The sequence below is a fragment of the Anas acuta genome, chromosome 20, assembly GCF_963932015.1.
Source record: "Anas acuta chromosome 20, bAnaAcu1.1, whole genome shotgun sequence".
NCBI lineage: Eukaryota > Metazoa > Chordata > Aves > Anseriformes > Anatidae > Anas > Anas acuta.
This window is the reverse complement of record NC_088998.1, coordinates 3,348,924-3,362,745: the sequence shown is the minus strand read 5'-3', so window position 1 is coordinate 3,362,745 and position 13,822 is coordinate 3,348,924. Positions and strand designations below refer to the sequence as shown.

Below are 13,822 nucleotides of genomic sequence, written 5' to 3'. Positions count from 1 at the left end.
GGCCTTTTTGCTGCTCCCGTTGACTGCAGAGGAACTTCAGCAATTCAATTTAACAGGATGGAAAAACTTACTGTTTGCATTTTCAAATATTTCTTCAGCTTTGTGATATTATCACAATAATGAGAAAGGTTGGAAAGGTTGAGAAAGGTTTGTAAGGTTCAGAAAGGTTTCTGGGCTTGAAACCAAGTTTACATCAAGTAAAGAAGTCACTGCTACCTGAACCTTGTTTTGGTTCTTCCCCACCATGGACTGCCCTGGTGATCATCCCTGGGGATGCTGCTGAATGGCCTCCCAGAACTGACACCAGCTCCCCTTAGCAGTTCAGAGCCATACACCTGATGTGGCATTAAGTCCATGGAAGAATATTGTATCTTATAGCCATGGGCAACCAACGCTATTACTTGGTTGATCCATACAAATTTGCCTTCTGCATGGAGAAAACATTAATTTTCAGCCTTTTTAGCAAATGCACTGAGGAACAGAGATGTTTTCCCAAAGTTTGTCTAATGCATTGTCCACAGAGTAGATGGAGTAAAGATGCTATAGTAATAACAGAAAAATCTGGAATGAAAAACAAGGCCAGGGAGCCAAATAATAAGCTAGATACCATGTGGAGTGAGAGATGTCAAAAACAAAGCTGAGAGTTCCTGCCTTTTTGAGTGTAAAGGGAATTGAGGGTTGGATTTGAATGCCAGGATCTCTGGTACAATTTTGGTTCCTGGTCCCACGAGGTGAAATGAGAGTCATCTGGAAGTTTTGGAAGCTGTGGGCGCGGCACTCACCAGGAGCCGGTTCCCAACCAGGGAAATGTGCTCACAGTGTACAGAGTCCAAAAAAGTACACGGCCTGGCATTTCTTTCAGCCTTCACTAGGAATGGAAAAACACCATTTTAATTTGTGAATATAAACAGTTAATGATTTTTCCTTTCACTCTGCAATGTCTATCATTAGCAATTTAGATCTTTAGAGAATTAAAAGAAGTGAACTATTTTGCATTTATATTTAACTGACAAACTCACACTGGCAATCTGTAATCAGGAACTCGATATAAAATTATGGAGGGGTTATTTTTTAATCTCACCTCCTGCCTACACACTAATTGAATAAATAAGAGCATCAGAGGGATTTTTTTTTTAATTAACTGTTAATCCAAAAGTGCACACTCATAAAGTCTTAAAAATGACCAATATTAGTGTTTGGCATTCCTAAAGTGAATACTGCCTTAGTCCAGCCTTAATCTACATTGTTTTAAGAGTGGGTCTTTAAACTGTGCAATTCCATATCCAAAGACAGTTAACAGAGAACTTACCCTTTACATCGAATTGAAGACAAGAAATCCTACAGAAACAAAATGCTAAGCAAGAGCATCTTTTTCCTTTTTTTTCAAATGACTGATAAACCTGGCACGGAGAAGTGGAGGGAACAGCTTTACATCCAGCAGCAGCTCAGAGCCAACGCAGGGCAAAGAACAGAGAACTTCAGATTTGCTCTTGACGGGACCATCCCCACAGCATAGGGGCTCATTACACAAAGAGGAATTTGTGTGTGTGCTTTAAAGAAGCACGTGAGAAAAAATGTCATTGCCTACTCAGGCTCTGGCTGCAAAAATCTGTTCTTTGAATGCAGCCACTTTTAAAGTAAATCAGGAACTATTACAGCAATGTTACATCCAAGTTTAAGAAAGATATATAACTGCTGGAGTAAATTGCTACTTTACAGGCAAGTTATATAGTTTCAGTAAAAGTTACAGGGATTGGGGATGCTGGTGTTGAGGGACTTGGCTTCAATCCTTTACCATGAGCACGATGATTTATGTGGACACCAGGCAAACTTTACAATAAGAGACTGGCTTGGAAGCTGAAATGGTGGAGGGCAACTACTAAAGCTAAAGCAAGCTTCCCACAGTAATGAGGGCTTTACTTGGAGGAATTCCATGAGAAAGCAAAGCGTGGCGAGATCACATCCCAAGTTGAACTGATAGAGGCGAGGGAATCCTTCTACAGCTGGAGGCTGATCTATACATATAAATATGTGAAGTCACAGCTTCCATTAAAGTCTATCCATCACAAGCATCTTGGCATGTGATAACTCCTCTCAGTCTGAGTGATTCATAGAAATGACCCCGTTTTCACCAGCAAGGGAGTTTGTGCGAGATCTTCGCATGGAAACTGGCAACACCAAGAGTTTAGCAGAGAGATGGAAATAATGTACCAAGTAGAAAAAAATGTGGGGGAGGATGTGTGCACAAAACAGTTTGGGAGTTTAGGAAAATATCCAGCCTCCCACTAAGTTGCTATGGGGTAATTAATGAAATGTTTCATTCTCTCCAACGTTTCTTCCAACCTCTTCCTCCCCAGGGGCAGGAGCTATCATCAAAGAACGTTTTCATTTGGCTCAGTAGGTTAATAATGATGGATGGTTTAAAAGGAGCAGGCTTGGAACCCATCTCACCTCTCACTATGAAAATTAATCAGAGTACGGCTGGCCAAAATGTAGGTGGAAAGGAACACAAAGCTTCTTTGGTGTCAGCTGGCATACCAGTAAACAATACGACTCAGTACGGATAGTAGATAAACTAGGAGCTGATGATGTACTCATCTGCTTCTATTTTACTTGGCCTCGCTGTTTCTTGTGAGCTGATAGATCACCTGCCAGTCTGCTCACACCGTGACACTCCAGCTAGCAGACTACTCAGTTTGAAGCAAGAAACAGGGGAAGATCAGTTGGAAGAAGCCCAAAGAAAAGCAAGAGGAATTATCAGAGCTCTAGAAAATGTGGCCTGTGATGAAAGATTAAAAGACTTGGTTTATTTAAGTCTGGAGTGGAAAGGCTAAGGAAAGACATGATAACAGTGCTCAAATATGTGGAAGGTAATTGCAAAAAGAAAAGGAATAAAATATTTACTGAATCTATTGTGATAAGGGCAATAAGTCATAAGTTTAAAGTGTAGCTGAGGAAATTTTTATGAGACTGAAGGGAGTGCACAGGAATAGCTAAGCTGCTGAATAATTTGTGGAGAGAAACTGGATTTCCCAGTGCTGCAGGCTTCTGAGAGCAGGCAGGTCACCCTGCTGCCTGCAGGCAGTACTTTGGGTATTGTGGATGCAACCTTGAGTCATGGGGGCTGGCTAAACAATTTCTTGTGGCCCTTTTCTGACTTTTTCTACGATCTGTGATAAAAATTTCTTCTATCACTCCAAGTGAAGGACACAGGAAAAGCAAACTCATTAGCAAGAGTTGATGTGGAAAAAGCAACTAGATACTTAAAGTCCGAGGCATAGCAATCCCCAGAAAGTCTTAATAAAATCATATTTGTACTGGAGACTGCAACTTAACCATCAGATAAAACAAGTGAAGGGTTATTTGTAGCATGACTAGAGACTGGGGCTAAGGGAAAATTAATGTTCCACTCATTCATTTTGAAAATATTCTCATTAGTAATTGCCCCATTTATACTTAGAGGAAAACAGAATGTTCAAATTCCTGGCAGCAAAGCACTTCCCTAGTTGCAGATAAATATTGATATTGGCTTTAAGTCAGTTTACAAAAAGAAATTAAAAGAAAACAACAGCTCCAGTGATGCCTCTCGGGCCTTGAAGCATCGTTTGAGAAAATGTTTAGCGAGTGTCATTCTGCAGAACACTAAGTGAAAACTATTCATTGTTAATATTCTGATTAGAGGCATTCAGGAGAAAGACCCTGTGGAGCTGGGCTACTCCTGCTGGCAGTCCTCAGCCCCCTGCCCGTCATAAGGGACACAGCACGTGTACAAACTCACAAGTGAGCATTTTCAGACTGCATTTCACCACTCTGTGAGTGCTTCCATCTTCAGGACTGATGCTTTTGCTTTTCTTGGGAATTTGGTAGAAATCGAGGGTGGAAATACAGGGCCAAATGCAGAGAAAATGCCTGAGAGGACTAAAGGGATCAACACCTATGCTATAAATACCTTTCTGCAGTCCCTCGGGGGGAGCACTCCAGATCCAGTCACACAACATCTGTGTCCTAATGCACCGTCTCAGAGAGCTAATGGTGTGCAATGGTATGGAGATGCCTGGAAAGAAATAGTGAATTGTAATAGTTTCCTTTATTTATGCTTAGACATCTGTGGCTTGGCTTATATGGGTTTGGACCTCAGACTGTGATTATGCTTGCAGGCAAGATGGTGGGCTGAGCCTGAGTAAGGTTTACATGGGTACTTGATCTTTTATATCTCCTCCCTCACCCATAACCAAGTTAGCAGCTTTTCAGAAGCCAGTTTCTTCCAGCAAGCTGTATAGTACACAGCCCTTCCAGCACATAATGTTCCTCTTCTCTGCCAGAAAATAAATAATAATAAATTCTACTACTACTCCTACCACTAATAACAATAATAATAATAATAATAACAATTCTTACACTTTGTGACTTCTCTTCCCTGAGCAACTTCTGTCCAATTTCTGACTCTGTCCTACTGCTGGGTGTTTGTTCCATTTAAGCACTTTTTCACTGAACTCCAGCCTTCAGGCCCACAGCAGTCCTTTTCCCTGAGATGAGAAGCCAGAAGATCCTACGCACTCTCAAAAGCAAATGAGCCATAGTTCTCAGCAGATGGCAACAGGTCTAAACTTGGTAGCTGCCAGGCTGCAGATTTGCTGGCTGGCCATGCTCCCATCTCCCTTTCACAGGAGATGGGGTCCACCTCCAAAAAATAGTGGTCCACTACATAACTTAAATGCACAGAATTTTAAGCATGAATTCCATTTAAACTAAGAAAAACTTTATGAAAGCAGATTTCAGCCAAGGAGAAAAAGACCCCTTGACTCCGTATTTGACCTGAGGTGATTATTTTGTGCATTCTTTTTTTTTAATTTTTATTTTTTGCTAGTGCACTTCATTTATCTATTGGGAATATTTGGCAGCTTCAGTTCTACGAGTGATATGGGAAATAGCTGCAAAGAAAATAAAAATGGCTGAAGTTATTCACAAACTAATTGCAATCTAATGCCAAGTCCTTAATCAGTGACATCTCATATTCTGTGCTCAGATTCATTCTTTTTTTTCTGTTGGGGAAGGCCCAGATTTCCTGCCAGGGCGGATGTCAGAAAACATGACAAAAATGCCCATTTAGCAGGTACAAAGTCATGCTATCTGCGGATCTAACATGGACTTGCTGTTATGCCTTGGAAAAGTCAATTGCTTCCCCATGCCTCAGTTTTCCCACTGGCTGTATGGCAATAATAGCACAGCACTACCTCTGGACACCAGTGTGCATTTCTCTGACATACATTTGTCTGACATATACTCTGTCAAAACCAGTAGGAGTCCAGATGTCTTGAAGGGACATGAAGTGCTGTTAAAGAAGCACAACTGGCTACCTGACCTGTAGATGATTTGCCTAACCTTCCAGCCACCAATACACAGATGATTTGTTCTGGTCCCTGGGGACACTGATACTCAGGATTTTCCACTAATCACCACTATAAGGTTAGCTCAGAAAGTCATTCTGTGAGCAGGAAACTACATCAGACCTTCTGGCTAATGTCCTTAACTGCCTTTTGCTTTTTTTAGTGTCCTGACCGGACGTGTGGAGGAGAAGACACAGTTTGGAAAGACAGAGCAGGACAGCACACGAGGGAGGCAGGGGCAGTCAGGAGACAGGGGTTTTGCTTTCCTGCTGCACCGCCTGACCTCACACACATCGCCCAACCTCTGCCTCTGCTCCCACTCCTTGGTGCATAGCTATCGGACAGCTCTTCCCAGTGTGGGCAGCCACAAAGCTCGCTCTGGGGCTCAGGGACCTTAAAGTCAAGGAGGACTGCTAAGATTACCTACTCCAGCGTTTTGTGTTGGCTGAGCCATTGCATTGAAACAAATAATTTATGTTTGTTTAAAATATCTCTTCCAGCAAGGCATCCAGGCTTTGTCTGAAAGCATCCATCAACACAGAAGTTCTCATGCAAAGTTCTTCAGCTCCATATCTGTTTGCTGCTTCTCTCTTTGCTGAGTAACTGAGCTGCTCAGCATGGCCTAGGATTTTTTTTTTCCAGGAAGGTACTTATGTAACATATTTACTTCACCTCTCAATATTTTCTTTTGCCAATAAAACACATTTAACCAATTGATGTTCTTGTTCTGAAGTGTTCTCTCAGCCTTCGTGGCAATTCTGTACCTTCCTTTACAAGTTTTCCCACTTCCTACAGCACCAGAACAACGTGCCACAGCAGGACAGTTTTGCAGTAGATGCAATGGCCCAGGACAGAAGTGAGGAAGGCTTTGTGGAGAGAAATCTTACACTTTACACTTTATTAGAGAAACTGACTTAGAAGGAAAAGTTCTCACGCCCATGCTATTCTTTGTTTTTTGGGTCCTAGACTACTGACGTACAGAGGAACTGAATCACCCTCATAGTCCCACTGTTGATCCCCTTACTCATAAGCAAGAATTGTATTAACTTGCCTTGTCTCTTTGAGAGACAATGGCAGACATTTGGGCTGGCTTATCTGCTCTGGCCCTTGCTTTCCACAAGTTGCTACAGATACCCGAGGCAACATGCTTCAGGTTGTGACCTTTGTTGGACTTTTGTTGTGACCTTGAACAGTCCTAATGTAAACCAATAGCAAATAAAGGATGGGAGAAAGGCTCTTTAAAGACTGGTCCAGCTCTTTAAAGGGGGAAAGTTTGTCCTAGCAGAAAAGTGAGATTTATTTGAAAGATTTTAAAATGTGTACTGAAGACTTTTGACAACTGATTTTGGCCTGAAAGATGACATGAAATTCTGCTGTCCAAAGCTGTCATGTCATCTGTGGTTGTTAATCTCTTCTGGAGCTCCCTGAAACACATTTTAATCTCTGGCATGCCCAATATTCCCTGGTGTTAGTCTCCAAACATCACTTTTTTCCTTCTGATTCATCCCTTGGACTTGTCTTATAGTTGAAGCTAAAAATGGCTGTGCCCTGAATGAGACAAGCTGCTGTGCAGTGTGGAGCAACTCCCAAGTGTTGGTTTGAAATGTCCAAACAATGAAGCAACGAGTGATGTTGGAAGCTCACGGGAGAGGAGACCACCTCCACCACCACTGGCCAACACCCTCAGTGCTTTTCTCTATAACCTGTAGCACAGAAGAGATACTTCTGTAAATGGAGTTGGTCAAGGGTATCTGCTTGAGGAGAAGTTCCCCTATTTAAGAATTAAGAAAGGTACTAATTGAATGATGTTTTGGATCCTATTACTGGTTTCTGAATTCAGCCACTGTCAGGAGGATATAACTGATGCAGCTCCTGTGTAGTTATGTATGGGCATCACAGCATTATGTTCAAGCTAACAAACTGATCCAAAACTGGGAGCCCTGAGAATATGGTACAGAGACTCAGAGAACTGATCAGCAGCTGATAAACTAAGGAATCTCACAAGAATCATCCCAAAGGCATCCATCATTTTGGCAGAAATCTGATTGTACAGGCTTTGGGGAAAATACTTTCCTTACAGACAATGTAAAAAGCAACAGGGAGAGAGGTGAGTTTGGGCTTTTGTCAGTTTTTTATTGTATTCTCAGTCCAGGGGCAAAGCTTTGATCTGTCTAAACCAGTTCATTTATTACTGCTATGAAGACAAACTGAAAGATTTTCACTCTTTCCTAGGCTACCTTGGTGTGTATGTCTTCTGACTCCTGACATGCATGTAATTGCCACATCAGTAAATTCTGCAAATGTGGCTGCTCGCTCAGAACTCCGTCCTAAGCACTGGAAAACTCCTGCAGCCTGAGAAATATAGCTAATAGGATCCATCTGCTTTGGAGACATTTTTAATTCCTATGATTTACTCGTTAATTTTCTCTTCTCTAATTACACACAAACGTTAGTGAGGGAACTGGAAGAAGAGAAACGGGGAAAAAAAGAGCTGGCTGGTAGGGACCGGCTGCACTTCGTGTTGCCGTCACTAGCCGGCGTGATCCTCACAGTCATTGCAACACAGCCTGGGCCCCGGCTCTTTCTCAGAGACGGATTGTGAAATGAGGAATCTTTTTCAAGAAAAATAGCAAAAGGGAGAATCCTGATAGATGAGGGTGAATTGTGCCCTAAGTCTAAAGGTATTCTCAATGGGCTAGGTGTTATTACAACTATTAGCATTGTTATGAGGCTCTGAATGAATGGACCAACCCTCGCCAATTCAGACCCATGCACCAGGACCTGGATGGGGAAGAGGATATTCAAGCAACAAAAAAAAAGCAAAGTTATCCAGCAAAAAGGTGAGCCGGAGAGGCAGCACTAGCCCCTGTGTGCCCTGTGCCCCTGCAGAGACGTGCTCCCTCCTCCTGCCCCCTGCCAGGCCAGCAACCTGCCCCACAGGGCTGCAGCTGCACTGGGTGGCACAGCACAGCTTGGTGCCGTGGGGGAATGTGTAGATACTCCAAGTGTTTGCGTTTTGGAGTGGGGAAACAACATACAAAGTCCCCAGGATCCTAACCTAATTTAGTCGCCTGTGCCTGCGCTGGCAGCTCCCTGCCCAAGGCTGCATGCAGAGGACGGTCAGCAGCTCCACGAGGCATCTGGCACAGAGAATCACAACATTTTCAGGCAGTTGCTTCAAAGGTCCAGCAAACCAGTTGTACAGCCAGTTTCAGACACACCGAAGTTATGCCTGTGCTCCACGAGGGACACAAACTGATTCTGGAAATATCTGTTCACCTGCCCAGACCCACTGCTGTGCAGGTACCATGCAGCATGTCACCAGCTGCCTGCAGCACTCACTGCGTGTCTCTGACTCCTTTCCTGCCTGAGCTTCTCAGAAATGGCAAGCAAACCGCACGCAGGCAAAATGTGCATGTGCAGCAACGTGAATGCTATGGTTTGACTTTCCACAATGGTAGGGGTTTGCCTCACACTCACTTTCTGTTCCTTTGAGCTCTGTGTTTAGTTATTTCTTGGTTTTACCTTTCCTGGCTCCACTACTGAGGGACCTCCACCACCCCCCACAAGGCTCGGGGTCTCCCACAGCTGCTGCCCCTGAGGGGCTGCATGAAGCCAGGAATTTAAAAAAGCCAAATTACCTAAACCTGAACCTGCTGCAGCCGCTCCTGGAGTTAAGGCTAATTCCTGAGGGCACCACTCGACTACATAAAACCTTTACAGGCACAGAACAAGATGAAGAAGGAAAACAGTGACCAGAAGAAATCCTTTCTCTGTTTTCTCAACTTATACAGGTGTTACCCGTGTATTTCCAAAAGGTGCTGGGTAGCTCTGATAGCCTTTATCAAAATCCTAATAATTAAGAAGCAAACTTTTTCTTTCCAGGAGAATGTGGGGCCAAATTTTAGCATCCTGGTGCCAGCAGCTGATCGCCAAGTCACACAGATAGTCAGGCAGATATCCACTTCAGAGTTATATTACCATTTCTTTTCATATATTTCTGTATTTTTGTAGGTTTACCTTATTTAAGTTTACCTTATGAGCACAAATACACTCATGTTCACTCCTTTGATGAAAAAGTCCTGAAACCTTCATTTTGTCAAGATGAAACATTGAAATAACAGATCTAAGGACTCAGGCACACCAAGAAGCGGCAGTGTCAGCTGGTTTGCACCCCCAAAGGAGGGGTACGTAATCCACAAAGGTTTCCTCAGATTGCTCTCACATTCCAGCAAGCACAGAGCCAGTCATCATCCTGTACCTTGCTTTCTTGAAAGGAATTTAGGCACCTCATTTCCATGGATATCAAACAGTTAGGTACTGAAATATCTGATCTCACCTGTGAAGTCTGCAGCTGAACCTAGGTATGAACCGACTCTTCCCAAGCACCATGACCAGGGAAGCATCCTCCCTTTGCTAGCTCTGAAAACATTACAATGGCATCTGGAAAAGAAAAGCAACAAAAGCAACAATCTGGGGAAGTCTGTGTGATTTTAGGTTACTAATAAAAATATGTGATAAATTCACTTCAGATTATTAGCCACGTTGTTTATGTGAGCTAGCCATTAAAAGAGATAGCTAAAACAAGGAAAAAATCAAAAACACCAGAATTTTGTATGAAAATTATTTGTATAATCTTTTTCCTGGCTTTATGTTGTTTACATTTTAAATGTTATCCTCCAATATTTTATTGTTAATTTTACTACTTCCAATTTTTAAATTCCACCAGCAACAAACCAAGACAGACCACACAGGCTGCATTTCTGCAAGCTCCATTTAAGCCATTCTGCCTCCAGTTCTGAAATCCAAAAAGCTGACGAATTCCTCTCATAGCCCTACTCCTGATTTTTAACGACCTCTCCGTGATGCAGGTGTGAACTACGAAGGTGTTTGATGTCACGGGTTTATGAGGCCGTGATTAATAGGCCAGGCAGAACTGCAGGACCCAGGAATGCTGCCTGGCTCCCAGGCCCCAGGTCTGGGCCTAAGCACTGGCAAAGCTCCAGCGCTGTGACGGGACCAAGTCTCGACCCTGCTCAGCCCTTCCTGCACTTCAGTTTCCATGAGAAGAAACTCAAGCCTGTACACTTAGAAATGCTCTGGAGTGTGCCTGAACAGGCCCCTGGTGAGGACAAGAAATGCAGTTTATTGCAGGGCACCGAACAGAGGCAGCCATACAGTCACATAATCAGGGTATAAGTGACATTAACACCATTTCCTCGGGTCTGCATTTCAACACTTCCTCTTCCATCCAAGGGAGAGGTGAGGGCAGGCTGTCTAGACACAAATTAGCACATACTCGTGGCTCTACCTCAGTGGCACAGACTCGTATGCACTGCCATATGGTTGCAGAAAGCACGGGCCAAGGCAGGGAGCAGGAGCCAGGTGCTGAGCTCATTCATGCCAATACTCACCCGTATCACCTGGGGCCTCTCTGCAGGCCCTGGTTTGGTGCATGACATGAATTTTGAGCTCTGGAGTCATCAGTGGCTCTGACATGTGGCTGACAGCAATGCCAGCAAGGAGATCTTCCCTGCTGCCCTCTGCCTTGATAATTGGTTGATTACTTGGGTAGAAGAAGTCAAACCTTTCTCATCTTCTTTTACAGAAATCTCTTGCCCAGAGGTCTCGTAGATTTTCTATAATAGGTACTGAAAACATTTTGGCTCTATCCATTCTAGTAGCCAATGTGTTTTCAATCCCGCCTGAAGGGGAGTGGATGTATTTTTGACAAGTGTTGTTAATAATGAGTCATTTTCTAGTGCAGACAGTCTCTTGGGTTTTAACCTATAGCTTTCTTTTTCACCCCACTTAGTTCTTCCCACGTGCAAAGTCATTTGGCTCTGCAGAGGCCCTGTCATGGTTATTTATGTACTCTGGACCTTTGTTTATTCCTCATCTCTCTCCTAGCACAGCTTGGTTCTGCATGGGAGTATCCCCAGGCAGAAAACAAAACACTTCAAAGAAAAGACACCATTATCTTCCTCCTCCTCCTATATGAGCTCCCTAGGTGGACTTTGCAAAGTCTGCACAGTTCTTGGCAAGGCACCAGATCAGTAGGAATATAAAAAAAACATTGACTTCATACTTACTACATCTTTGTGACATGAAAGCGCTTCATTTTCAGTGTTATATTTTCCCCTTATGTTTTCATTCTTCCGTTTGCATATGGAGAATTTGAGCTTGGAGGAGGATCTGAAACTCGTGTCATCTCTAGTCACTGTAAGACACATAGCACTATCTGGAAACTGCACACGTTCACACCCTGCATCCCACAGCCAGATACAAACACCTCTCTGCAGAAGATGCGGTCCATTTGGTGCCCTCACCAGGAGCATTCCCACTGCCCTAATACTCGAGGCAAGCGGGTGATGCTCATTCTGCCCTTTAAAGCACACCCCACGTCTTAAGGCTCTCTTGTTTATCTAAAGTTGCATGTTGAGACAAAGGCTGTATTAGACACTCTGGGTGGGTACAGTGCCTAAAAAAACAGAGTTCCAATTTCTGATGGGATCTGGGTGTTTCTATACTATAAATAATAAATAGCAATTACAATACAGGCATTTACAGAAATATATACCCATATATATACATATATACTTTATTTCCTCAACATTTTTTCTTTGTTACTATTTGGCAATGCACTCGGCAAGGAAAAACACAATTAGAAATGCCCTGTATTGTGCCAAGAACATTAAACAGTGTAATGAGTTTTTTTGTATATATGTGGTATTTCACTGCTGTTCTTTACTGAATTGAATGACCTGACTAATAGTTTTTCATCAGTTCTTACAGGCAAGTCTCGTGATTTCACTCTCTGAGTAGCAGTTGGATTTTAAGAGCTGGAAGACTCAAATCATATTTCCGACATTAGGTATTAATTGCCCATCTGTGGTTAGGTGCCTGTGGGTTAAGGCAACGTAATTCCTTGTTCCTGAATGAAATATCTGTCACTGCCAGTCTGCACTGTGATCTCAAACAGTTTAAATCTTCTACAGAAGATAGAGCACAACACCATACCCATAGCTGCTACAGACAAGCAGAACACTGAAGAACAAACACTCACCTAGAGCGTGTATCATGGTTCCCGCTTTTTTGCATTATGCGACCAAATGAGCATGGTCCCCACGAAGCTGGGAGAGGACTACGCTGCACTGGAGATAGCTCACGGTTCAGAAATGACTGCAGCTTTGAGCACGCTCTCCCCTGCTGTCTAGGGTTTGAAGACCGCAGTGAAAATGAATGCAGGTCAGTGAGTCAGTTGCTTGAATTTCTTCTGTTAACCAGTTATGGGAACGTCCACACGCTTCAGGGCTTCACTTTGCACAATTTCCCTGTTGAAAATTGCAGAACTTGCCTTGCACACTAGTGGTGGTGTAGATACAACTGTGAAGGTGGTATATTTCCTTACTTCACAACAACAGGAGACATCACAGAGTGTGGCTACTTCTTACACTTTGAAATCATAGTATGACAAAAGAACATTAGTGCTGTATGGCTCCATTTTGGAGATGAGGTTTTCTTTTGAAATGTAACCCCTCAGCCTCAGGAGAGGATGCCTAGTTTGTCCTACAGATGCCTGTGCTCCAACTTCTCCTTGGCTGTTTATACACTGTCCTTTGTATAGGCACCGAGCTCACTCCTGCAACATGTTGAGTGCCTCCTTGTAGGCGCTGATAGCTCCATCGTGTCACTGTCTGCGATGGGAGGGAAACGGTGCAGGCGAATGTTTATGGTGCCATAAAAACCAACAACAGTAATGAGGTGGTGACACGAGCAATACAATCTCTGCACCACTCCCAAGCTGTGCCTCTGTTCAGCGGATTCATCATCACTGCCTCCCTGACATGGCACTCCCCCAACTCTCTGGAAGGAAATCCTCAACAATCATTTCATTAACAAGGAACAAAGTACCAGCTTAGAGATGAAGGTGCTAATTGTGTCACATCAGCAGCCAGAAGAAACAATTCCTCTAGGATCACACACATTAATCTTCTGTGGCTGCTGGTCAGAGTGAGAGGCATTCCCATAGCAGTGATGACAGCTGCTATTAAGACAGCAAAATACTCTGCAAGCATGGCCATTAATGCTGCCAGCCAGGAAGCTGGGGATTCACATCTCCGTCAGATCTCAGTCTCTGGCAGTTGCTTGTTGGATAAGCATGAGGTGATAAAACAGAACACCTTGCTGAAAGGAAAAGAAATGTAATGGCTTTCCATGCATGGACTGCTGCACTGGTGAAAGAGAGGCTTGGTTAAGCAGCACAGACCTGACTGGGTCACACTTTCTGGTCCAAAGCAACTCCATATGATGCTGTCTCAAGGTTTTTTGACAGTGCTGATGAAGATAAAAGATAAGGATAAATTATTATAATATTAATAGGATAACAGATAAATATCACTATTTTTACGATGTGGCTGCTGGAACAGGGATGT

The 13,822-nt window shown here is 43.3% G+C and overlaps 1 protein-coding gene across 4 annotated transcripts in view; it reads right to left on the bottom strand.

Annotated features, from left to right (window-relative positions):
- Window positions 1-13,310, bottom strand: part of PAPPA (pappalysin 1) — a 384,400-nt gene extending 371,090 nt beyond the window's left edge. Inside the window, exons 1-4 of one of the 4 annotated variants that reach the window (XM_068656712.1) lie at window positions 12,454-13,310; window positions 11,480-11,607; window positions 9,727-9,830; window positions 3,950-4,054 (exon numbers count right to left, since the gene is read on the bottom strand). The gene's annotated coding sequence lies outside the window, so the exon portion shown is untranslated. The remainder of the gene's footprint in view (window positions 1-3,949; window positions 4,055-9,726; window positions 9,831-11,479; window positions 11,608-12,453) is intronic. The other 3 variants (XM_068656711.1, XM_068656714.1, XM_068656713.1) reach the window with 3 other exon arrangements.
- Window positions 13,311-13,822: the final 512 nt, after the last annotated feature.